We start from the raw sequence: 25,600 nt of genomic DNA, 5'->3' as shown, positions 1-25,600 counted from the left end.
CTTTGATTCTGACCCTATTTAACCCCACAAAAAGAGAGAGAGGAGAGAGAGAGAGGAGAGAGAGGAGAGAGATAAGAGATAGGAGAGAGAGAGAGAGAGAGAGAGAGAGAGCAAGAGAGAGAGGAGAGGAGAGAGAGAAAGAGAGAGACAGAGAGGAGAGAGAGAGGAGAGAAAGAGAGAGAGAGAGGGGGAGGGAGAGATAGAGAGATGGAGAGAAAGAGAGAGAGAGAAAGAAAGAAAGAAAGAGAGAGGAGAGAGAAAGCGAGAGAGAGGGGAAAGAGAGAGAGAGAGCACCTAGCTCTGTTGTTGGTCAACTAGAAGCACACTGTAGAGCGGAGAATCAAATAAAACAATAGAAAAGTGAAAGTTGGAGAGAGAGAGATATTTAGCCTAGATGCAAAAAAATGAATTAAAAGAGTCCTAAGAGGGCAGGCACATAATGTCAGAGAACTGTCAGAGAACAGTGTGCGCCATCTAGTGGTATTGCAGTGAAATATCATGGAGCCCTGTGTGCAGTCGAGGACATTGACATGACTGAATTCACAACTGTTTTGATATTATTCTGGAAAGGTCTTCTGAAGATGTGAACTAAGAAAACATTAGTTTGGATTCTGTAAGAGGTGTAATGGTAGGTAAATCTAGATCTGAGTACTGTATTTACATTTCATAATCAGGCAAAAAAAAAAAAAAAATAGCAACATAGCCTACAAGAAGTAACCATGTGTATGCATCTGCTCCCTCTGCTCCTTTTAACAACTGAAAGAGGAGGAGAGAGCCAGAGAGCGCAGTTTGTGAGCTATTGAAAGGCTTGTGACCAGAAAAACCACTGAGGTGGTAAAGACCCCTCTATCTAAGTTGATAGCTTCTGGATCAGCTGACGCCATTAAGCTGAACTGAACCGTGAAGAGCCATGAAGCCGTGCGCTCTCCCATAATTAAACCGCTTATTGATTACCTCAGCGTGCCATGGACTGGGACCGCAGGCCTCCAGGCAGGTTGTCAACCTGACAGGATACTTAAAGAAAAATTCCACCCCAAAAAATATAATTTGGTATTTGCTGCATTAGTCCACTGTTGATCTACACTACCAGTCAAACACCTACTCATTCACATTTTAGTCATTTAGCAGACACTCTTATCCAGAGCGACTTACAGTAGTAAATGCATACATTTCATACATTTTTTTTTCTGTGCTGGCACCCCATGGGAATCGAACCCACAACCCTGGCATTGCAAACACCATGCTCTACCAACTGAGCTACAGGGAAGGCCAGCACAATTCACTATTGTTACTTTATTTTTACTATTTTCTATATTGCAGAATAATAGTGAAAAATTCTAAACTATGAAATAACACACATGGAATCATGTAGTAACAAAAAATGTGTTAAACAAATATACTGCTCAAAAAAATAAAGGGAACACTTAAACAACAAAATGTAACTCCAAGTCAATCACACTTCTGTGAAATCAAACTGTCCACTTAGGAAGCAACACTGATTGACAATAAATTTCACATGCTGTTGTGCAAATGGAATAGACAACAGGTGGAAATTATAGGCAATTAGCAAGACACCCCCAATAAAGGAGTGGTTCTGCAGGTGGTAACCACAGACCACTTCTCAGTTCCTATGCTTCCTGGCTGATGTTTTGGTCACTTTTGAATGCTGGCGGTGCTTTCACTCTAGTGGTAGCATGAGACGGAGTCTACAACCCACACAAGTGGCTCAGGTAGTGCAGCTCATCCAGGATGGCACATCAATGCAAGCTGTGGCAAGAAGGTTTGCTGTGTCTGTCAGCGTAGTGTCCAGAGCATGGAGGCGCTACCAGGAGACAGGCCAGTACATCCGGAGACGTGGAGGAGGCCGTAGGAGGGTAACAACCCAGCAGCAGGACCGCTACCTCCGCCTTTGTGCAAGGAGGAGCAGGAGGAGCACTGCCAGAGCCCTGCAAAATGACCTCCAGCAGGCCACAAATGTGCATGTGTCTGCTCAAACGGTCAGAAAGAGACTCCATGAGGGTGGTATGAGGGCCCGACGTCCACAGGTGGGGTTGTGCTTACAGCCCAACACCGTGCAGGACGTTTGGCATTTGCCAGAGAACACCAAGATTGGCAAATTCGCCATTGGCGCCCTGTGCTCTTCACAGATGAAAGCAGGTTCACACTGAGCACATGTGACAGACTTGACAGTCTGAGATGCCGTGGAGAACGTTCTGCTGCCTGCAACATCCTCCAGCATGACCGGTTTGGCGGTGGGTCAGTCATGGTATGGAGTGGCATTTCTTTGGGGGGCCACACAGCCCTCCATGTGCTCGCCAGAGGTAGCCTGACTGCCATTAGGTACCGAGATGAGATCCTCAGACCCCTTGTGAGACCATATGCTGGTGCGGTTGGCCCTGGGTTCCTCCTAACGCAAGACAATGCTAGACCTCATGTGGCTGGAGTGTGTCAGCAGTTCCTGCAAGAGGAAGGCATTGATGCTATGGACTGGCCCGCCCGTTCCCCAGACCTGAATCCAATTGAGCACATCTGGGACACCATGTCTCGCTCCATCCACCAACGCCACGTTGCACCACAGACTGTCCAGGAGTTGGCGGATGCTTTAGTCCAGGTCTGGGAGGAGATCCCTCAGGAGACCGTCTGCCACCTCATCAGGAGCATGCCCAGGCGTTGTAGGGAGGTCATGCAGGCACGTGGAGGCCACACACACTACTGAGCCTCATTTTGACTTGTTTTAAGGACATTACATCAAAGTTGGATCAGCCTGCAGTGTGGTTTTCCACTTTAATTTTGAGTGTGACTCCAAATCCAGACCTCCATGGGTTGATAAATTGGGTTTCCGTTGATTATTTTTGTGTGATTTTGTTGTCAGCACATTCAACTATGTAAAGATAAAAGTATTTAATAAGATTATTTCATTCATTCAGATCTAGGATGTGTTATTTTAGTGTTCCCTTTATTTTTTTGAGCAGTGTATATTTTATATTTGAGATTCTTCAAATAGCCACCCTTTGCCTTGATGACAGCTTTGCATACTCTTGGCATTCTGTCAACCAGCTTCATAAGGAATGCTTTTCCAACAGTCTTGAAGGAGTTCCCACATATGTTGAGCACTTGTTGGCTGCTTTTCCTTCACTCTGTTGTCCGACTCATCCCAAAAAATCTCAATTTGGTTGAGGTCGGGTGATTGTGGAGGCCAGGTCATCTGATGCAGCACTCCATCACTCTCCTTCTTGGTCAAATAGCCCTTACACAGCCTGGAGGCGAGTTGGGTCATTGTCCTGTTGAAAAACAAATGTCCCACTAAGCACAAACCAGATGGGATGGCGTATCACTGCAGAATGCTGTGGTAGCCATGCTGGTTAAGTGTGCCTTGAATTCTAAATAAATCACAGACAGTGTCACCAGCAAAGCACCCCCACACCATAACACCTCCTCCTCCATGCTTTACGGTGGGAAATACACATGCAGAGATTATCCGTTCACCCACACCGCGTCTCACAAAGACGCGGCGGTTGGAACCAAAAATCTACAATTTGGACTCCAGAACAAAGGACAGATTTCCATTTGTCTAATGTCTATTGCTTGTGTCTCTTGGCCCAAGCAAGTCTCTTCTTCTTGTTGGTGTCCTTTACTTTAGTTTCTTTGCAGCAATTCCATGAAGACCTGATTCACACAGTCTCCTCTGAACAGTTGATGTTGAGATTTGTCTGTTACTTGAACTCGGTGAAGCATTTATTTGGGATGCAATTTCTGAGTCAGTTAACTCTAACTTATTCTCTGCAGCAGAGGTAACTCTGGGTCTTCCATTCCTGTGGCGGTCCTCATGAGAGCCAGTTTCATCATAGCGCTTTGATGGTTTTTGCAACTGCACTTGAAGAAACTTTCAAAGTTCTTGAAATGTTCCGTATTGACTGAACTTCATGTCTTAAAGTAATGATAGACTATTGTTTCTCTTTGCTTATTTGAGCTGTTCTTGCCATAATATGGGACTTGGTCTTTTACCAACTAGAGTTATCTTCTGTATACCCCCCTACCTTGTCACAATACAACTGATTGGCTCAAACGCGTTAAGAAGGAAATAAATTCCACAAATTCACTTTCAAGAATGGTGGTTGAGAGAATGCCAAGAGCGTGCAAAGCTGTCATCAAGGCAAAGGGTGGCTATTTGAAAAATCTCCAATATAAAATATTTTGATTTGTTTAACACTTTTTTGGTTACTACATGATTCCACATGTGTTATTTCATAGTTTTGATGTCTTCACTATTATTCTACAATGATTCGATTCCAGGCTGTATCACATTTGGTTGTGATTGGGAGTCCCATTAAGCGGCGCATAACTGGCCCAGCGTCGTCCGGGTTTGGCCGGTGTAGGCTGTCATTGTAAATAAGAATTTGTTCTGACTTGCCTAGTTAATGAAGGTTAAATAAAAATCAATTAAAAAAACTAAGGAGAGGAGATGGATTGGTGTGAATTCCACTTCAAGTCCATCAATTCAAGAGAACTACATTTAAAAAGTAATCTCTAATAAATGAATGGCACTTGGGGATTCTTCAATTGGGACTTCATTCCATCTACAGAATGTACTGCATTGAATTGAAATTGAGCCCAACACAGATAGCTAGGCCTTCTTCTGAAGAGGGATAATTGGCCCTGATGACAGAACTTTCCATGCCACTAAAGTAGACAAGAATTATGTTAGGGAGACTTCAATTTGATCAACCATCATCAATTCACTGAGACAATAACATTGAAACAACTGTGTGTGTGTGTGTGTGTGTGTGTGTGTGTGTGTGTGTGTGTGTGTGTGTGTGTGTGTGTGTGTGTGTGTGTGTGCATGCTTTCTTTGTGTTTTTTGTGAAGAACACTGGAACCATAGAGAGAGAACAATATCTATGGTCTATCACTGGAATCAGGTCATTTTGTGCTGTCAGAAGTGTTCAGGTTTGGAGTGATGTTTTGATTTGTCACAATGGAGACACTACACAGATTGATACACAGACCTTTCAAGGATTGATCGGTGAAGACTCTGTTCTCTGTCCTCTGGCCGGCTGTCATCTTTCTACAGTGTCTCCTCTATTTATAAATACTAGATATGAGTGCCTCTCTCTCTCTCAACAATTGATTCCCATTCAAAATCATATTTTCACTAACCCTAACTCTAAACCTAACCCTAACTCCTAACCCAAATTCTAACCCTAACTCTAAACCGAACCCTAACTCCTAACCCAAATTCTAACTATAACCCTAAGCCTAAATAGTATTTTTACAAGTGAGAACAGGCAAAATATCCTCAATTCTCTGAATTTTTGTTGGTTAACTATTCTTGTATAGTAAAATGTACACACACACACACACACACACACACACACACACACACACACACACACACACACACACACACACACACACACACACACACACACACACACACACACACACACACACACACACACACACACAAACATATACACATAGTCAATGCATTTGACACCAGCTATGGGGCCTGACCAAAATATTGATTTAAATAATATAATTAAGTGATAATGCCCAAGAAGCCGGTGTTTGGAGGATATCTTGGCACGGTGTTGTTAGGCCCGAGACAATGTCAGGCCCCATAGCTGGTGTCAGGTGCATGGGCTGTGTGTATTCGTATGTGTGTGTGTGTTAACAACATATTCAAATAATGATTGACATATTTTCATTAAAAACATTATTTTGATTAATTTTATTCATACTATTTCATCCTTCCACAAGTTATAGTCCCGAAAGAAATCTAGGGTTGCTACCCAAGCCGGCTGGTCGTTAGTTCAGTCTTTTTGTTCTGTATCTATGGATGCGACCCAGTTGTTTGTTCTAAATGTTCCGTTGCCAGCCTTATCCATTGCTTGCTAGCTAGCCAACTACGGCTAACTTATTGTCACGTCAAACAGTCCAGACAGAATAACAACAGTAGCTGCATCTGTTTAAGCTGTTTTCTTGTGACATTTATTTGGATACATCCATAACAATGAGCTAATGAGGCACGATTTTGCCTGGAATAGAAAATGTGCTCTCTCGTCAGGACACTGTTGTTAGAGTGCTAGCCAACAACACAGCTAACACAATCACTACAAACTGAAGCTGGAAAGACAGAAAACTAGCTGCACTTCATTTCGTTTTACCTTTTTTCAATGGACATTTCTTGTCAGAGAGACATACAGCAAGGTTTATACACATCTCCGCTGTTGAAAACTAAATGTTAGTAAAAAAGAAATGTGAGATAATGTTTAGATGCTTTTTATAGTGGAGATCAAGTTCATAAAGTGCCTGGCTGGGTTGATGAGACAGTGGATTGCGCAGTCAGATGGAACAGAGTAAATAGGCATTTTAACATCATAGATTTAGTCTGTGGTAACTTGTGGAATAGACACCAGCTGGATTGTGCTTTCAACCAATCAGCATTTAGGATTAGACCCACCCGTTGTATAAATAAAAATATACACCATCCAGCAGATATTTTATCCAAAGCGACTTACAGTCATGCGTGCGTACATTATAAGTATGGGTGGTCCCAGGAATCAGACACACTATCCTGGCGTTGCAAGAACCATGCTCTACCAAACATTCAGTCAAGGATCAAATCATCTCAGATAGTACACTACACATATCATTAATGAAATAGATATGGATGGTTTTACCACAATACTTGACAGCCAATGTTGATTGCCTTTACAAATCTGCCCAGGCCTCAGGCACCTGAAACAATCTAAGCCAATGTTCTCTATTTCTCTAACTTCATACACTCATCAATAAAATAAAACAGTGATCACCTCTATAAGGGAATAGGGTAGAAGGCTCAAACATTGGCTGCCCAGTCTACCAAGGTGCTATATTACCTTATGCATGAGGCACAGGTCAATGTTCTACTGATTAGAGCCAGACACACACTGGCTCTCAGGGACTCATTAGCCATTCACCAGGCATCCAGGCGATGTGTGCGTTGTGTGTGTCAAAGAGGTGAGGCAGTGGTGTGTTTAGCCAGAAGCCAGGAAGCAGGCAGCGGGCTGGTGAATAACAGACAGATCTGCTGATTCTCAGAACAGACAGACAGACAATCATCTCTCCATCTTACGCTGCCTTGCTAGCCACTAATCATATCTCCCTCTGCACCTGATAAAGGCCAGACAGACAGACAGACATGCAGAGCTGGGGGAGTGAAGAGGGGATTCAGACAGGGGTAAAGAGATAAAGAGATACAATACAGATGGACAGAGAACAAGCAAGAGAGAAAATGAGAGAGAACATCCAGAGAGTGAAGGAGACTATACCAACGATCATCAGGGTGTTGTCTGTCTGTCCTTGAGTTTTCACAATAGTAGTCTTGGTAACAACAGCAAATTAAGCTAACAGCATATCAGGTTTCAAAATGTTCTTTAGAAATGAAAACTCCTAGACTAACTATATCAGTTTTGTGGAAAGGTCAGAGCCATCAAAATATGACTCTAAAGTTAGTCTAGAAGTTTTCATTTCTAAAGAACCTACTCCAACTCTCTCTTGCTTTCTCTAGCTAATGGATTATCTACTTCTCCTTCCCTCCTTACCTCCATCTCCCCTCTCAAACCCCCTCTCACTCCCCTTCTCCCACTCCCTCTCCCCCTCTCACTCCCCCTCTCACTCCCCCTCATGCCCTTTCTCCCCTCCCTCTCCCCTCTCACGCCCCCTCTCACTCCCCTTCTTCACCTCCCTCTCCCCTCCCCCTCTCACTCCCTCTCCCATTCCCCCTCTCACTCCCCCTCTCACTCCCCTTCTCCCCTCTCCCCTTCCCCTCTCACTCCCCCTCCCTCTCCCGTTCCCCCTCTCACTCCCCGTCTCAAATATCTACTCCTCTCTCTGACCCTTTCCATAAAATCCTGCTGTGCTCTCTCTCCTTCTTCCTCTTTCTCTCTCAAACGTTGTAATGACTCCTTTCTACCAGGGGTAATAGAGCGCTCTGAAGGATCAAGGTCACCAATATAAGGAAAAACAACTTTAATTGGGAATACTTCCATGCACATTACATCCACAGATGTACACACATACACACTACAGTATGGGCATCACATTGTACCAAAACAGCCTCTCTCTTTTATTGGGGTGTAGTCATTGGGCAGGAGACTGCCAGTGCTGTGTTACAATATCATATTTAACGCTTGGCTGCTCTACAGAAGTGTAATTAACTATGCAGTGTTATTAAACACTGTTTTATTACACACAGTCACACTGCCAGCCCTCTTGCCTGTCCACCCTCCTGTCTCTCCACCCTCCTGTCTGCCCGTCTTCCTGCCTGCCCACCCTCCTGTCTCCTGTCTCCCCACCCTCCTGTCTGCCCACCCTCCTACCTGCCTGCCTGCCCTCCTATCTGCCTGCCCTCCTGCCTGCCTGCCTGCCCACCCTCCTGCTTGCCCATCCTCCTGTCTGCTCACCTGTCTCCCCACCCTCCTGCCTGCCAACTCTCCTGTCTGCCCACCCTCTAAACTATTCCAAGATGGCGTAGCAGTTAGACGTCTTTGTCGTGTCCCGTGTATATATATATTTACTTTCTTCACATATCTTTTTACATATTTTTTTTCTAAAAACTCAATCTCAAAACAGTCTCCTGCAACCCGCCTCACCAATTAAAAAAAAAAAGTATTATTTACCTCAAATCTGAACTCCACAACAGAAGCTAGCCAGAGGTTAGCCAGTTCACTGGCTAACGTTGGAGATCAGCTAGCCACGGTTAGCGGTCATCAGCTATCCATTAGCTCGAAATGCTATCGCCAGTTTTTTGTACAGCGCGACTCAGACCAGAGCATACCGGACCTATTTCTCTCTCCATATCCCCGGATTTCTACCGCAGGCTCTGGACATTTACACCTGGATCTTGCAGCAAGCTAGCTGCTACCTGAGTGACTATTGGCAAACGTCGGTCCCGGAGCTAACATAAATTATTCCGGAGCTAGCCAGCTGAAGAGTTCCATCAGCCACTCCTGGGATACAATCACCTATCCGGACCCGTTTTACTGCCGATGCGGAGCCCCATCGGGCCTTCATGACTGGACTACCAACGTTATCTGCCCGAGGGAGTTATCCAACTGGCCCCTCCGTCTCGACATAACCTGAACGCCCATCTAATCGTTAGCTGTCTTATCGGCTGCTATCTGAATAGGTCTATCGGACAATTTTCTTGGGCCACTATAACTATAACTATTTTGCCAATTGGACTGGTCCCCCCTACCACACGGAACCCCACTACTCTACAGACGGAAACGCACGAGGTGGCTAAAAACAGACCTCCCTCCATCTTCTACCAGCTTGCTACCTATGGCTCGGCTAGCTGTCTAATTCTCACTGGACCCTTTGTTCACTCGGCTAAGCATGCCTCTAACTTAATGTCAATATGTCTTGTCCATTGCTGTTCTGGTTAGTGTTTATTGGCTTATTTCACTGTAGAACCTCTAGCCCTACTCATTATACCTTATCCAACCTTTCAGTTCCTCTACCCACACATGCTATGACATCTTCTGGTTTCAATGATGTTTCTAGAGACAATATCTCTCTCACCATCACTAAATGCCTAGGTTTACCTCCACTGTATTCACATCCTACCATACCTTTGTCTGTACATTATACCTTGAAGCTATTTTATCGCCCACAGAAACCTGCTCCTTTTACTCTCTATTCCGGACGTCACAGACGACCAATTCTCATCGCTTTTAGCCGTACCCTTATCCTCCTCCTCCTCTGTTCCTCTGGTGATGTAGAGGTGAATCCAGGCCCTGCAGTGCCTAGCTCCACTCCTATTCCCCAGGCGCTCTCTTTTGATGACTTCTGTAACCGTAATAGCCTTGGTTTCATGCATGTTAACATCAGAAGCCTCCTCCCTAAGATTGTTTTATTCACTGCTTTAGCACACTGCCAACCCGGATGTCCTAGCCGTGTCTGAATCCTGGCTTAGGAAGTCCACCAAAAACTCTGAAATCTTCATCCGTTTTCAGACAAGATAGAATGGCCAAAGGGGGCGGTGTTGCAATCTATTGCAGAGATAGCTTGCAGAGTTCTATCCTACTATCCAGGTCTGTACCCAAACAATTTGAACTTCTACTTTTAAAATCCACCTCTCTAAAAACAAGTCTCTCACTGTTGCCGCCTGCTATAGACCACCCTCGGCCCCCAGCTGTGCTCCGGACACCATATGTGAACTGATTGCCCCCCATCTATCTTCAGAGCTCGTGCTGCTAGGTGACCTAAACTGGGACATGCTTAACACCCCAGCCATCCTACAATCCAAGCTTGATGCCCTCAATCTCACACAAATTATTAATGAACCCACCAGGTACCACCCCAAAGCCGTAAACACGGGCACCCTCATAGATATCATCCTAACCAACTTGCCCTCTAAATACACGTCTGCTGTTTTCAACCAAGATCTCAGCGATCACTGACTCATTGCCTGCATCCGTAATGGGTCAGCGGTCATACGACCTCCACTCATCACTGTCAAACGCTCCTTGAAACATTTCAGCGAGCAAGCCTTTCTAATCGACCTGGCCCGGGTATCCTGGAAGGATATTGACCTCATCCCGTCAGTAGAGGATGCCTGGTTATTTTTTTAAATGCCTTCCTCACCATCTTAAATAAGCATGCCCCATTCAAGAAATGTAGAACCAGGAACAGATATAGCCCTTGGTTCTCTCCAGACCTGACTGCCTTTAACCAACACAAAAACATCCTGTGGCGTTCTGCATTAGCATCGAACAGCCCCCGTGATATGCAACTTTTCAGGGAAGTTAGAAACCAATATACACAGGCAGTTAGAAAAGCCAAGGCTAGCTTTATCAAGCAGAAATTTGCTTCCTGCAACACAAACTCTAAAAAGTTCTGGGACTCATTAAAGTCCATGGAGAATAAGAACACCTCCTCCCAACTGCCCACTGCACTGAGGATAGGAAACTCTGTCACCACCGATAAACCCACTATAATTGAGAATTTCAATAAGCATTTTTCTATGGCTGGCCATGCTTTCCACCTGGCTACCCCTACTGCAGTCAACAGCACTGCACCCCCCACAGCTACTCGCCCAAGCCTTCCCCATTTCTCCTTCTCCCAAATCTATTCAGCTGATGTTCTGAAAGAGCTGGAAAATTTGGACCCATACAAATCAGCCGGGCTAGACAATCTGGACCCTCTCTTTCTAAAATGATCTGCCGAAATTGTTGCAACCCCTATTACTAGCCTGTTCAACCTCTCTTTCGTGTCGTCTGAGATTCCCAGAGATTGGAAAGCAGCTGCTGTCATCTTCCTTCAAAGGAGGGGACACTCTTGACCCAAACTGCTACAGACCTACATCTATCCTACCCTGCCTTTCTAAGGTCTTCGAAAGCCAAGTCAACAAACAGATTACCGACCATTTCGAATCCCACTGCACCTTCTCCGCTATGCAATCTGGTTTTAGAGCTGGTCATCGGTGCACCTCAGCCACGCTCAAGGTCCTAAACAATATCGTAATCGCCATTGATAAGAAACAATACTGTGCTGCCGTATTCATTGACCTGGCCAAAGCTTTCGACTCTGTCAATCACCACATCCTCATCGGCAGACTCAATAGCCTTGGTTTCTCAAATGATTACCTTGCCTGGTTCACCAACTACTTCTCTGATAGAGTTCAGTGTGTCAAATCGGAGGGCCTGTTGTCCGGACCTCTGGCAGTCTCTATGGGGGTGCCACAGGGTTCAATTCTTGGGACAACTCTTTTCTCTGTATACATCAATGATGTCGCTCTTGCTGCTGGTGAGTCTCTGATCCACCTCTACGCAGACGACACCATTTTGTATACTTCTGGCCCTTCTTTGGACACTGTGTTAACTAACCTCCAGACGAGCTTCAACGCCATACAACTCTCCTTCCGTGGCCTCCAACTGCTCTTAAATACAAGTAAAACTAAATGCATGCTCTTCAACCGATCGCTGCCTGTACCTGCCCGCCTGTCCAGCATCACTACTCTGGACGGTTCTGACTTAGAATATGTGAACAACTACAAATACCTAGGTGTCTGGTTAGACTGTAAACTCTCCTTCCAGACTCACATCAAACATCTCCAATCCAAAGTTAAATCTAGAATTGGCTTCCTATTTCGCAACAAAGCATCCTTCACTCATGCTGCCAAACATACCCTCGTAAAACTGACCATCCTACCGATCCTCGACTTCGGCGATGTCATTTACAAAATAGCCTCCAATATCCTACTCAACAAACTGGATGCAGTCTATCACAGTGTCATCCATTTTGTCGCCAAAGCCCCATATACTACCCACCACTGCGACCTGTACGCTCTCGTTGGCTGGCCCTCGCTTCATAATCGTCGCCAAACCCACTGGCTCCAGGTCATCTACAAGACCCTGCTAGGTAAAGTCCCCCCTTATCTCCGCTCACTGGTCACCATAGCAGCACCCACCTGTTGCACGCGCTCCAGCAGGTATATCTCTCTGGTCACCCCCAAAGCCATTTCCTCCTTTGGCCGTCTCTCCTTCCAGTTCTCTGCTGCCAATGACTGGAACAAACTACAAAAATCTCTGAAACTGGAAACACTTATCTCCCTCACTAGCTTTAAGCACCAACTGTCAGAGCAGCTCTCAGATCACTGCACCTGTACACAGCCCATCTATAATTTAGCCCAAACAACTCCCTCTTCCCCTACTGTATTTATTTATTTATTTTGCTCCTTTGCACCCCATTATTTCTGTTTCTACTTTGCACTTTCTTCTACTACAAATCTACCATTCCAGTGTTTTACTTGCTATATTGTATTTACTTTGCCACCATGGCCTTTTTTTTGCCTTTACCTCCCTTATCTCACCTCATTTGCTCACATTTGTAAATAGACGTATTTTTCTACTGTATTGTTGACTGTATGTTTGTTTTACTCCGTGTGTAACTCTGTGTTGTTATATGTTGTCGAATTGCTTTGCTTTATCTTGTCCAGGTCGCAATTGTAAATGAGAACTTGTTCTCAACTTGCCTACCTGGTTAAATATAGGTGAAAACAAAAAAAAAGTCTGCTCACCTGCCTGCCTGCCCGCCCTCCTGTCTGCCACATACCCTCCTACTCACCCACCCTCCTACCCACCCACCATCCTACCCACCCACCCACCCTCCTGCCTGCTCGCCCTCCTGCCTGCCCGCCCTCCTGTCTGCCACATACCCTCCTACTCACCCACCCTCCTACCCACCCACCCTCCTACCCACCCACCCACCCACCCTCCTGCCTGCTCGCCCTCCTGCCTGCCCGCCCTCCTGTCTGCCACATACCCTCCTACCCACCCACCCACCCTCCTGCCTGCCCGCCCTCCTGCCTGCCCGCCCTCCTGTCTGTCGCATACCCTCCTACCCACCCTCCTGCCTGCCCGCCCTCCTGTCTGCCGCATACTCTCCTACCCACCCACCCTCCTGCCTGCCCGCCCTACTGTCTGCCGCATACCCTCCTACCCACCCACCCTCCTGCCTGCCCGCCCTACTGTCTCCCGCATACCCTCCTACCCACCCTCCTGCCTGCCCGCCCTCCTGTCTGCCGCATACCCTCCTACCCACCCACCCACCCTCCTGCCTGCCCGCCCTACTGTCTGCCGCATACCCTCCTACCCACCCACCCTCCTGCCTGCCCGCCCTACTGTCTGCCGCATATCCTCCTACCCACCCACCCTCCTGCCTGCCCGCCCTCCTGTCTGCCGCATACCCTCCTACCCACCCACCCTCCTGCCTGCCCTCCCTACTGTCTGCCGGCCGCCTACTTGCCCACCCTCCTGTCTGCTCATCTGTCTGCCCGCCCTCCTGCCTGCTCACCTGTCTACTCACCCTCCTGTCTGCCCACTCTCATGTCTGTCTGTGGATTTGTGTGTTGTACGCTGGAGATTTGTCTCGCTCTCGTGCTCATCTGACTCTCCCCAGGGTTCTATAAAAGAATAAGCCTATTTAATACATCTCTTCATTTGTGCGTTTGTGTGTGTCAGTGTGTGCATAAATACATGCATTTGTGTGTTTGTGCATTGTTCTATCTCTGCCATGTTTGTTTTGCTGTCTGTTTAAGATGTGTCTCTCATCCCAGCTCCCAGATCGATGGCGGCTGAGGATATAAGAGGCAGTATTGATTGTAATTTCCTGCAATGCTCATTCCAATCGCCTTCTTATCACCAATCTAACTTCTATCTGCCACGCTGTCGGCAATCCAACATCCACACCGCCAAAAAGAACCAGGGAATAACCAATTAATGAATAACAAATTAATGAATTGCCAATACATGAATAATCAAATAAATGAATAACCAATAAATGAATAATCTAGCAAGGCATTCTAACTCCTGCAGAGATAAGCAGGGGGCTTTAATAGAGAGTTGATAATGACTCTCAAGGTGTATGTGTTTGTGTGTGATAGAGAGTTGATAATGACTCTCAAGGTGTATGTGTTTGTGTGTTCATGGAGAGTTGATAATGACTCTCAAGGTGTATGTGTTTGTGTGTTGATGGAGAGTTGATAATGACTCTCAAGGTGTATGTGTTTGAGTGTGTGATGGAGAGTCGGTAATGACTCTCAAGGTGTATGTGTTTGTGTGTGATAGAGAGTTGATAATGACTCTCAAGGTGTATGTGTTTGTGTATGTGTGTTTTTGGCTTTACCAGAAGTCCTCTCAAGGATAGTAAAACAAGGAACATTCGGACAAGTGAGGACATTTCGCCAGCCACCACAAGGAAAAAGGTTATTTTAGGCGTAGGGGTTAGGTTTAGAGTAAGGTTAGAATTAGGGTTAGGGGTTAGTAGTTAAGGTTTGGTTCCCACAAAGATAGTAAAACAGCAGGTGCCAACTCCTGATCTAAATAATGGGTGCTTGTGATTTAGGCTTTTGTGTTGCTGGAGAGTTGATGTTACTAAAGGACAAGAAAGGAAAGTAATAATTGGGATGTGTTTATCCGTATCCCACAAGGGATAAGATTCACGTGTTTACTCCTCATATCAGACAAGCATTAGAGTTATGGCTTGAGCCTACAAATGTGATGATCATCTCTTTTCTCCAGTTATTTTCCTCCCTCCTTACTATACCTCTCATTCTTGCCCTCTATCTCTCTATCCTTCTTCATCCCTCTCCTTCTGCTTCCATCCTCATTTTATTTCTCTCTACATCTCCTCATTCACTGTCATCCTCCCCCTATCTATCTTTCTTTGTCTTTATCCTATCATTCCCTTTGTCTCTGTGCAGTCTGTGCAGTCTGTTTTGTTCTGTTAGATGTGGTTAAAGCAGACATCTATTATAGTGCCACTCAGACTGGCACTAAGTACTTATTTCCTGAGTGGTTATACTGCTGTGTAAAAGTGTGAATATTTGGGTCTCTGCCCTTTTCTCTCTCTCTCTCTCGCTCGCTCTCTCTCTCTCTCTCTCACCTTCTCTATCCCTGTCTCTCTGGTGCTGTATTAAAGTGGATATGTGGCCTCCATTTAAAAGTCCAATCTCAACAAGTACAGCTGCCATGCCCCCTTGGCCAGAGTAAAACACATTCGCTGTCTGTCACAGAGAAACCCCATGCCACACAACTAGACTCAATCGTAGTTTAACTGGTCTGAGCTAAGGACATAATGACATTAACATTAACTGCACTGCATGGGACAAAGACAGACAGAGAATGCAGCTATTGTAACTATACAGATCCCATTACCTGTGGCGCTGATGCCTCTCTCTCTCTTTCTCTCTCTCTCTCTCTCTCTCTCTCTCTCTCTCTCTCTCTCTCTCTCTCTCTCTCTCTCTCTCTCTTTCTCTTTATCTCGCTCTCTATCCCTATCTCTCTATGTCCCCCCTCTCGCTCTCTCTCTCTCTCTTCCTATCTCTCTCTCTGTCCCCCCTCTCTCTCTCTCTCTCTCTCTCTCTTTATCTTGCTCTCTATCCCTATCTCTCTATGTCCCCCCCCCCTCTCTCTCTCTCTCTCTCTCTCTCTCTCTCTCTCTCTTCCCTATCTCTTTCTCTGTTCCCCTCTCTCTCTCTCTCTCTCTCTCTCTCTCTCTCTCTCTCTTTATCTTGCTCTCTATCCCTATCTCTCTATGTCCCCCCTTCTCTCTCTCTCTCTCTCTCTCTATCTCTCTCTCTTTATCTTGCTCTCTATCCCTATCTCTCTATGTCCCCCCTCTCTCTCTCTCTCTCTCTCTCTCTCTCTCTCTCTTCCTATTTCTCTCTCTGTTCCCCTCTCTCTCTCTCACTCTCTCTCTCCCTACCTGGCTGGGTAGGTGAGCAATAGATGATGTTGAGAAAAACAATGGTTGTGTTTGAAATGGCACCCTATGCATGAAGTGCACTACTTTTGACCAGGGCCCCTATGGTGGACTAAATTATCAGCTTCGTTGAGAAAAACAATGTTGATGTATAAAATCTGTGCTACTGTCACCCAGCCAGAACCACTGAAAACCTCACTCTTTTTTCTCCACTTCAGGGGGTGTTGCAAGAAATCCACACACTACCACTGCACGTTATACACCAGCATATCACATATTCCTATTGTGCAGCATGTAATATCATCTGGCCTGTAAGAATTAATCGCATTGTCTGAAAAGTGTTCAAAATACACTGAAAACATTCAAAATACATAATCTATACAGCTTAAAACAATTTGATGTCAAAACAAGTTGACATTGAAGTTAAAGAAAGCTGCTTTATACATTTACATGATTTAGCTTATCGTTACTTCGGACAAAATCAAGACATCAATATTCTTGTAATGCTTTTTGTATAAAGAATCTTAAATTACAGCTAAATTTGAGCAAATTTGTAATTTGAAAATAATCATTCAACAGTTTGACAGCCCTAACTAACAGTTGACTCATGTCTCTTCCATCTCTTTAAAGAGAGACTTGTGGCTTAGCATGAGAGGTTTGGTGAGTGATGTGTGTGTGTGTGTGTGTGTGTGTGTGTGTGTGTGTGTGTGTGTGTGTGTGTGTGTGTGTGTGTGTGTGTGTGTGTGTGTGTGTGTGTGTGTGTGTGTGTTGATGCGCTTGTGGTGAGGGGTCTTTTTGTGATGATCTTCCGTTCATAGTAAACTCTCATATTTTCCACTCTAAGCCATGACAGAATGACTCTGCTAGCCACGGACTGGGTGACAAGCCAAAGGGTGGGTGTGAGAGGGGTGGGGAGGAAGAAGAGGAGGAAGAGGAAAGAGGGGGGCTATCAGACCTAAATGTGTGGGTGGGACTTCCTCTACCTATAAAGTCAGGGATAGGAGATAGCCTATCAGTCAAAATAGCACATTAAGACTTCTAAACCAAAAAACGTTCAAATCTGAGCACTTTCACCAACCAGCTGAAGATGAGGTTGAGTCTGGTGTTCTGCACTTGGCTCTGTGTAGCCTCATGGATGGCCTGGGGGCTGTGCAAGTCAGTTCTTACCTATAGTTCTATGAATGAAAGTGTGTGTGTCTGTGTGTACCTATGTAATATGTACCTGTGTGTAAACTAGTAATGTGTAACCATAATAGATTATTCTTTTTCTCTCCCTTGTATAGATGTTGGACCCATCAAGAGCTGTTGTCTTCAGCTGTCACAGACAAGAGTCCACCCTAATGACGTAGTGGACTACACCGTACAGACTACAGTGCTGTGTCCCATCGACGCTATAGTGTCAGTACCCTACAATAATATTTCCTACACTGTCATACTACACCGTAAAGATTAGGATGTGTCCAACGATGCTATTGTAGGTATCCTACAATATCATACAGAACCACTGTCACGTCCTGACCAGCAGAGGGAGTAATTGTATTCGTTTGGTCAGGATGTGGCAGAGGGTTTGTGTTTTGTATGTTTTCTACGTTCTGTCTAGTTTAGTTTTTCTATGTTTAGTTTTGGGTGTTGGACTCTCAATTGGAGGCAGGTGTTGCTAGTTGCCTCTGATTGAGAGTCCTATATACAGGTGTGTGTTTGGTTTGGGTTTTTGTGTGTAGTTGTATTTACACTGCTAGTTGTAGCCTGTAAAACTGTCATCTGCCGTTCTTTGTTTTGTTGTTTTTTCGTGGTCTCTTTATTTAATAAATATAAAGATGAGCATCGACCATCCCGCTGCGTATTGGTCCTCCCTTCAACACAACGACAGTTGTGACAGAACTACCCACCATACCAGGACCAAGCAGCGGAGGAATTCTGGCGAGGACTGGGGAACACGGCGGGTAAGGGAGATCGAGAGGAAGCCCCAATCATTTCTTGGGGGGGGGCACAAGGGCTGTTTGGCGGGGCGAGGTTGGAGACCCAGGCCAGCTCCCCGTACCCTTTTTGGACAGAAACAGAATGGACAGGTCCCGTGCTGTGGGGTAGGTGCTGTGGTGAGGCCTGGTATTTTCAGGCCGGTACGCGCAGTACCAGCGCCCCGCATGTGCCAGGGGAGAGTGGGCATCCAGCCTGAAGGGGTGATGCCAACCCTGCACCCGAGACCGCCAGTGCGCCTCTACGGTCCAGTGTTTCCCGCTACACGCACTAGCCTTGAGGTGCGTGTCTCCAGGCTGGCACGTCCAGTACCAGCCCCACGCATCAGGCATCTAGTGCGTCAGCCCAGCCTCGCCAGTCAGGAGCTGCCAGAGCTGCCCGCCAGTCAGGAGTTGCCAGAGCTGCCCGCCAGTCAGGAGTCACCAGAGCTGCCCGCCAGTCAGGAGTCGCCAGAGCCGCCCGCCAGTCAGGAGTCGCCAGAGCTGCCCGCCAGTCAGGAGTCGCCAGAGCTGCCCGCCAGTCAGGAGTCGCCAGAGCTGCCCGCCAGTCAGGAGTTGCCAGAGCCGCCCGCCAGTCAGGAGCTGCCAGAGCTGCCCGCCAGTCAGGAGTTGCCAGAGCCGCCCGCCAGTCGGGAGTCGCCAGAGCTGCCCGCTAGTCAGGAGCTGCCAGAGTGGCCCGTCTGCCCGGATCAGCCAGAGTGGCCGTCTGCCCGGATCAGCCAGAGTGGCCCGTCTGCCCGGATCAGCCAGAGTGGCCCGTCTGCCCGGATCAGCCAGAGTGGCCCGTCTGCCCGGATCAGCCTGAGTGGCCCGTCTTCCCGGATCAGCCAGAGTGGCCCGTCTGCCCGGATCAGCCTGAGTGGCCCGTCTTCCCGGATCAGCCAGAGTGGCCCGTCTGCCCGGATCTGCCAGAGTGGGCCGTCGCGCTGGATCTGCCAGAGTGGCCCGCCGCGCCGGATCTGCCAGAGTGGCCCGTCTGCCCGGATCAGCCAGAGTGGCCCGTCTGCCCGGATCAGCCAGAGTGGCCCGTCTGCCCGGATCAGCCTGAGTGGCCCGTCTGCCCGGATCAGCCTGAGTGGCCCATCTGCCCGGAGCTGCCAGAGTGGCCCGCCGTTTCGGATCTGCCAGAGTGGCCCGCCAGCCGGGCGCAGCCATTGCCGCCCGCCAGCCGGGCGCAGCAAGGGACACCCTCCATCCGGGCGTAGCCATCGCCGCCCGCCAGCCGGGCGCAGCCAGGGGCGCCACCTAAGTGGGCGACGCCGAAGGTGGAGCGAGGTCCACGTCCCGCACCTGAGCCGCCTCCTATATAGGTGGGTTGGGGAGGGAAGGTGTAGCACAGTGCCGTCGTTGACGGCAGCCACCCTCCCTTCCCTCCCTTTAGTTTAGGGGGATATTTTTCGTTGTTTGGGAGTTTTTGTCTATTCTTTTAGGTGCATTCAGGGTCTGCACCTTTAGGGGGGGGGTACTGTCACACCCTGACCAGCAGAGGGAGTAATTGTATTAGTTTGGTCAGGATGTGGCAGAGGGTTTGTGTTTTGTATGTTTTCTACGTTCTGTCTAGTTTAGTTTTGCTATGTTTAGTTTTGGGTGTTGGACTCTCAATTGGAGGCAGGTGTTGCTAGTTGCCTCTGATTGAGAGTCCTATATATAGGTGTGTGTTTGGTTTGGGTTTTTGTGGGTAGTTGTATTTGCACTGCTAGTTGTAGCCTGTAAAACTGTTGTCTGCCAATCTTTTTTTTTTTTTTTCGTGGTCTCTTTATTTAATAAATATAAAGATGAGCATCGACATTCCCGCTGCGTATTGGTCCTCCCTTCAACACAACGACAGTTGTGACAACCACTGGTTTTACTCCACTACCAATGTCTTCACCAGGAAATGACAAAGTAAATAAAAATGACCTCACCGAAGTGGAAAGATTGACATCTTGATCTATTCCAGGTTACACACCATAGGCAGGAAGAGGATCTGCGCTGACCCAGGAAGTGATTGGGTGAGGAAGGCCGTGGGAAAGGTGGATGAAGCCAAAATGATTAAGAGAGAGGAGGAGGAGGGAAAGGAGAGAGAGACAGTGACCAAGGGACCGGCAGTGCCAAGCAAACACAGAATAGGACAAAAGAATGGAGGCAAAAAGGGAAAGGGGAAAGGAGGGAAGAGGGGAGGAAAGAGAGAGGGAAGAGGGTGCAAGAGAACTGGTAGGCTAACGGAGAACATTGATGTTAGGTCTAAAAGGTGGACTTCTGCGTCTAGGAGACGATCACAATAAGATCAAAGCAGTATGGTGACAAGGACGTCTACCTATGATGGCACGTTATAAGTGCAATTTTATCCATGACAAATTTGTATTTTCAATGTGGACACAAAGTTGTTTTTGTCACTGATAAGTGGGACCAATGCTAATTAAGTTTAAAAATATTACTGTTTAGTGAAAAATGTACTGGAGGCTAGTTAAAGCAAGAATCCCTAGTTTCTACATACATTTTGGACTAAATTAATGATATATACTCAAACATTTTTTATAAATATAACTTATAAATGCTTATAAATGCTTATAAGTACCCAAAATATAAGCTGGTAAATATGACAATATAAATGTAAACACACACTGTATAGACTCAAAACATGGTTAATACTATATATTTGAAATCATGGATGGTCAGTCCTTGCATCCATCCTGTAGCTCTGTCTATGAATTTGAGACCGGTTACATTTCTCCAGCGCTTTCCCTTTTTATATATATATTTTTAATTTAGGGGTTGGATCAGCTTTAATATTGCGGATAGATTGTTATAATGTAATTGTCTGCATAATTTCCAATCCCACACATTTGTTTGGTAAGTATATATATATATATCTACAGTATATACACTACCGTTCAAAAGTTTGGGGTCACTTAGAAATGTCCTTATTTTTTTAAGAAAATCAAAAAATTTGGTCCATTAAAATAACATCAAATTGATAAAAAATAGTGTAGACATTGTTATTGTTGGAAATGACTATTGTAGCTGGAAACGGCTCATTTTTAATGGAATATCTACATAGGCGTATAGAAGCCCATTATCAGCAACCATCACTCCTGTCACGAGTGCTGTCTTCGAATTCCCTGTCATAAATCAGCCAAGGCGCAGCGTGCCGGTAGTTCCACATATTTATTTAGTTAACCCGAACCAAACAAGAAACAGGTGAAACAGAAACAAACGTGACGTTCTGGGGCTGCAAAAACACAGCTGCACAAAAACAAGATCCCAAGAAAACACAGGGAAAAACAGGCTGCCTAAGTATGGCTTCCAATCAGAGACAACGATAGACAGCTGCCTCTGATTGGAAACCATACCCGGCCAAAGCATTGAAACAAAAACATAGAATGCCCACCCACCTATCACACCCTGGCCTAGCTAAACAGAGAAAACACAGCTCTCCTAGGTCAGAGCGTGACAACTCCTGTGTTCCAATGGCACATTGTGTTAGCTAATCCAAGTTTATCATTTTAAAAGGCTAATTGATCATTACAAAACCCTTTTGCAATTATGTTAGCACAACTGAAAACTGTTGTTCTGATTAAAGAAGCAATAAAATGGGCCTTCTTTAGACTAGTTGAGTATCTGGAGCATCAGCATTTGTGGGTTCGATTACAGGTTCAAAATGGGCAGAAACAAAGACCTTTCTTCTGAAACTCGTCAGTCTATTCTTGTTCTGAGAAATGAATGCTATTCCATGCGAGAAATTGCCAAGAAACTGAAAATCTGGTACAACGCGGTGTACTACCTTGTTCACAGAATAGCGCAAACTGGCCCTAACCAGAATAGAAAGGCCCCGGTGCACAACTGAGCAAGAGGACAGATACAGTAGAGTGTCTAGTTTAAGAAACAGATGCCTCACAAGACCTCAACTGACAGCTTCATTAAATAGTACTCACAAAACACCAGTCTCAACGTCAACAGTGAAGAGGCGACTCCAGGATTCTGGCCTTCTAGGCAATTCCTTTGTCCAGTGTCAGTGTTCTTTTGCCCATCTTAATCTTTATTTTATTGGCCAATCTGAGATATGGCTTTTTCTTTGCAACTCTGCCTAGAAGGCCAGCATCCCTGATGCTTGGATTAGCTAACACAACATGCCATCGGAACACAGGAGTGATGGTTGCTGATAATGGGCCTCTGTACATCTATGTAGATTTTCCATAAAAAATCTGCAGTTTCCAGCTACAATAGTAATTTACAACATTAACAATGTCTACACTGTATTTCTGATCAATTTGATGTTATTTAATGGACAAAAAATGTGCTTTTCTTTCAAAAACAAGGACATTTCTAAGTGACCCCAAACTTTTGAACGGTAGTGTACATACATACATACATACATACACATACCATTATACACACACACACACACACACACACACACACACACACATATATATATATATATATGTGTGTGTGTGTGTGTGTAATGGTACAGGAAGCCTGTATTTATATATATATATATATATATATATATATATATATATATATATATATATATATATATATATATACTGTATACATAAACATTCATACATATACACATGTATACATACATACACATACATATATAGATATATACACATACACACTTTTTTTTTTGAATATACCTTTATATTCCCCGCAAACCCTATCACCCTTCCCCCAATAGGAGTAAACTGATAAACGATAACACTTTGGCTTCTACCTTTAGTTTATACACACTATATACATTTTACAGACACAATCTATTTTACAATAGTTATATTTTGTTTGTTTTTAGTCCTTCCTCTATTTCTTATGTCCATCATATGATTTCTATTTGTAACTGTTCTATTTCACAAAGGTTCTGAACCTACATACATTTTACAGACCGCGCATGTTTTAGATTTGTTATCTTGTTGTTATTAGTCCCACACTTCAGCTCCATTCAACCCCTCCCATATATATCTTAACACCATCCATTTTGGAATTCTATTTGCCATATATTTTTCTACTGCTCTGTGATGCTTCACAAAAGTACTGAACCTATCTATTCTCATAGTTTCTACAGATTGTAAATTAAGGATAATCATTTTTGCTAAAATAATTATTAAATTATTGATCGATTGACTATGACTTTTCAAATCACCCAGTATTGCTATCTGCAGCATTAGTTCTAAGTAAATGTTGCAATTTTTCAGCCATTCCTGGACCTGTAACAAAAAACAAGCTACCAATGGACAGTACCAAAATAAATGATCTAATGACTCTGCCTCCTCGCAGCAAAATCTGCAGAGCTGGGAAGATTGTATCCCCCAGCCCTATCCCTTAGCTTTTTAGCTAAGGTATGTTATTGTTTCACTTAAGGTTTCTATAGAAATTATAGCACATAGTGGAATTATGTTTCTAGACATTTTTATTAATTCATTAAAATGAAAAGCTGAAATGTCTTAAGTCAATAAGACAAGTATTCAATCCCTTTGTGATGGCAAGCCTAAATAAGTTCACAAGTAAAAATGTGCTTAACATAATAAGTTTCATTTTTTTGTTGATGGTATTTTAACCCCTTTTATTCCCCAATTTCGTGATATACAATTTGTAGTTACAGTCTTGTCCCATCGCTGCAACTCTACTACGGATTTGGGAAAGGCGAAGGTCGAGAGCCATGCGTCCTCCGAAACATGACCCTGCCAAGCCGCACTACTTCTTGACACACAGCTCTCTTAACCCGGAAAGCCAGCTGCACCAATGTGTCGGAGGAAACGAACGGGGTCAGCTTGCAGGAGCCCAGCCCACCACAAGGAGTCGCTAGAACGCAATGGGACAAGGAAATCCCCGTCGGCCAAACCTTCCCCTAACCCAGACGACGCTGGGCCAACTGTGCGCCGCCTCATGGGTCCCTGGTCTCGGCCGACTATGACAACGCCTGGGATCGAACGGTTTGTAATGACGCATCAAGTACTACGATGCAGTGCCTTAGACCGCTGCGCCACTCGAGAGGTTTAACATGATTTTTGAATGACTTACCTCATCTCTGTAGCCCACACATACAATTATCTGTAATGTCCCTCAGTCGAGTAGTGAATTTCAAACACAGATTCAACCACCAGGGAGGTTTTCCAATGCTTTGCAAAGAAGGGAACCTATCGGTAGATGGGTACAAAAAAAGACATTGAATATCCCTTTGAGCATAATGAAGTTGTTAAACTTTGGATGGTGTATCGATACACCCAGTCACTACAAAGATACAGGCATCCTTCCTAACTCATTTGCCAGAGAGGAAAGAACCTACTCAGGGATTTCACCATCAGGCCAATGGTGACTTCAAGACAGTTACAGAGTATAATGGTTGTCATAGGAGAAAACTGAGGATGGATCCACAGCATTGTAGTTACTCCACAGTGCTAACCTAAAAGACAGAGTGAAAAGAAGGAAGCCTGTACAAAATGCAAATATTCCAAAAAGTGCATCCTGTTGCAAAATAAGGCACTAAAGTAAAACTGCAAAAAATGCCCTGAATTCAAAGTGTTATGTTTTTTGTGGAAAATCCAACACATCACTGAGAACCACTCTTATATTTTGAAGCATGTCGGTGGCTACGTCATGTTATGGGTATGCTTGTTATCAGCAATGACTTTATTAGGATAAAAAGAAACGTAATAGAGATAAGCACAGGCAAAATCCTTGATGAAAACTTGGTTCAGTCTGCTTTCCAACAGACACTGGGAGATTAATTCACCTTTCAGCAGGACAATGACCTAAAACACAAGGCCAAATATACACTGGATTTGCTTACCAAGATGACATTGAGTGGTCTAGTTACAGTTTGGACTTAAATCATCTTGAATATTTATGGCAAGACTTAAAAATGGCTGTCTAGAAATGGTCAACAACCAACTTGACATAGGTTGAATACATTTTTAAAGATAATGTGCATATATTGTACAATCCAGTTGTGCAAAGCTCTTAGAAACTTACCCAGAAAGACTCACAGCTGTAATCACTGCCAAATGTGATTCCAGCATGTATTGACTCAGGGGTGTGAATACTTATGTAAATGGTACTTCTGTATTTTCTTTTGAATACATTCGCAAAAAAAATCTAAAAACAAGTTTTCACTTTGTCATTATCGGGTATTGTGTGTAGATGGGTGAGAATTTAAAAAAGATGTAATCCATTTTGAATTCAGGCTGTAACGCAACAAAAAATGGAATAAGTCAAGGGGTAAAGGCACTGTATCTACTTGTTTGTTCTCAGGAAAACAAAACAAATACATACTTTTTGTGCCAAACACGATATGCAAGATCAAGACAGCCTGACACAATAAAACTTTTTCTTTCAGAAGCATTTTTCATTAACAATTAACTAGGCCTACAGTCTTAGAAAAAAAGGTGCTG

The sequence above is a fragment of the Salmo trutta genome, chromosome 21, assembly GCF_901001165.1.
Source record: "Salmo trutta chromosome 21, fSalTru1.1, whole genome shotgun sequence".
Lineage (NCBI taxonomy): Eukaryota > Metazoa > Chordata > Actinopteri > Salmoniformes > Salmonidae > Salmo > Salmo trutta.
The sequence above is the reverse complement of the archived record's forward strand: the minus strand, read 5'-3'. Positions refer to the sequence as shown.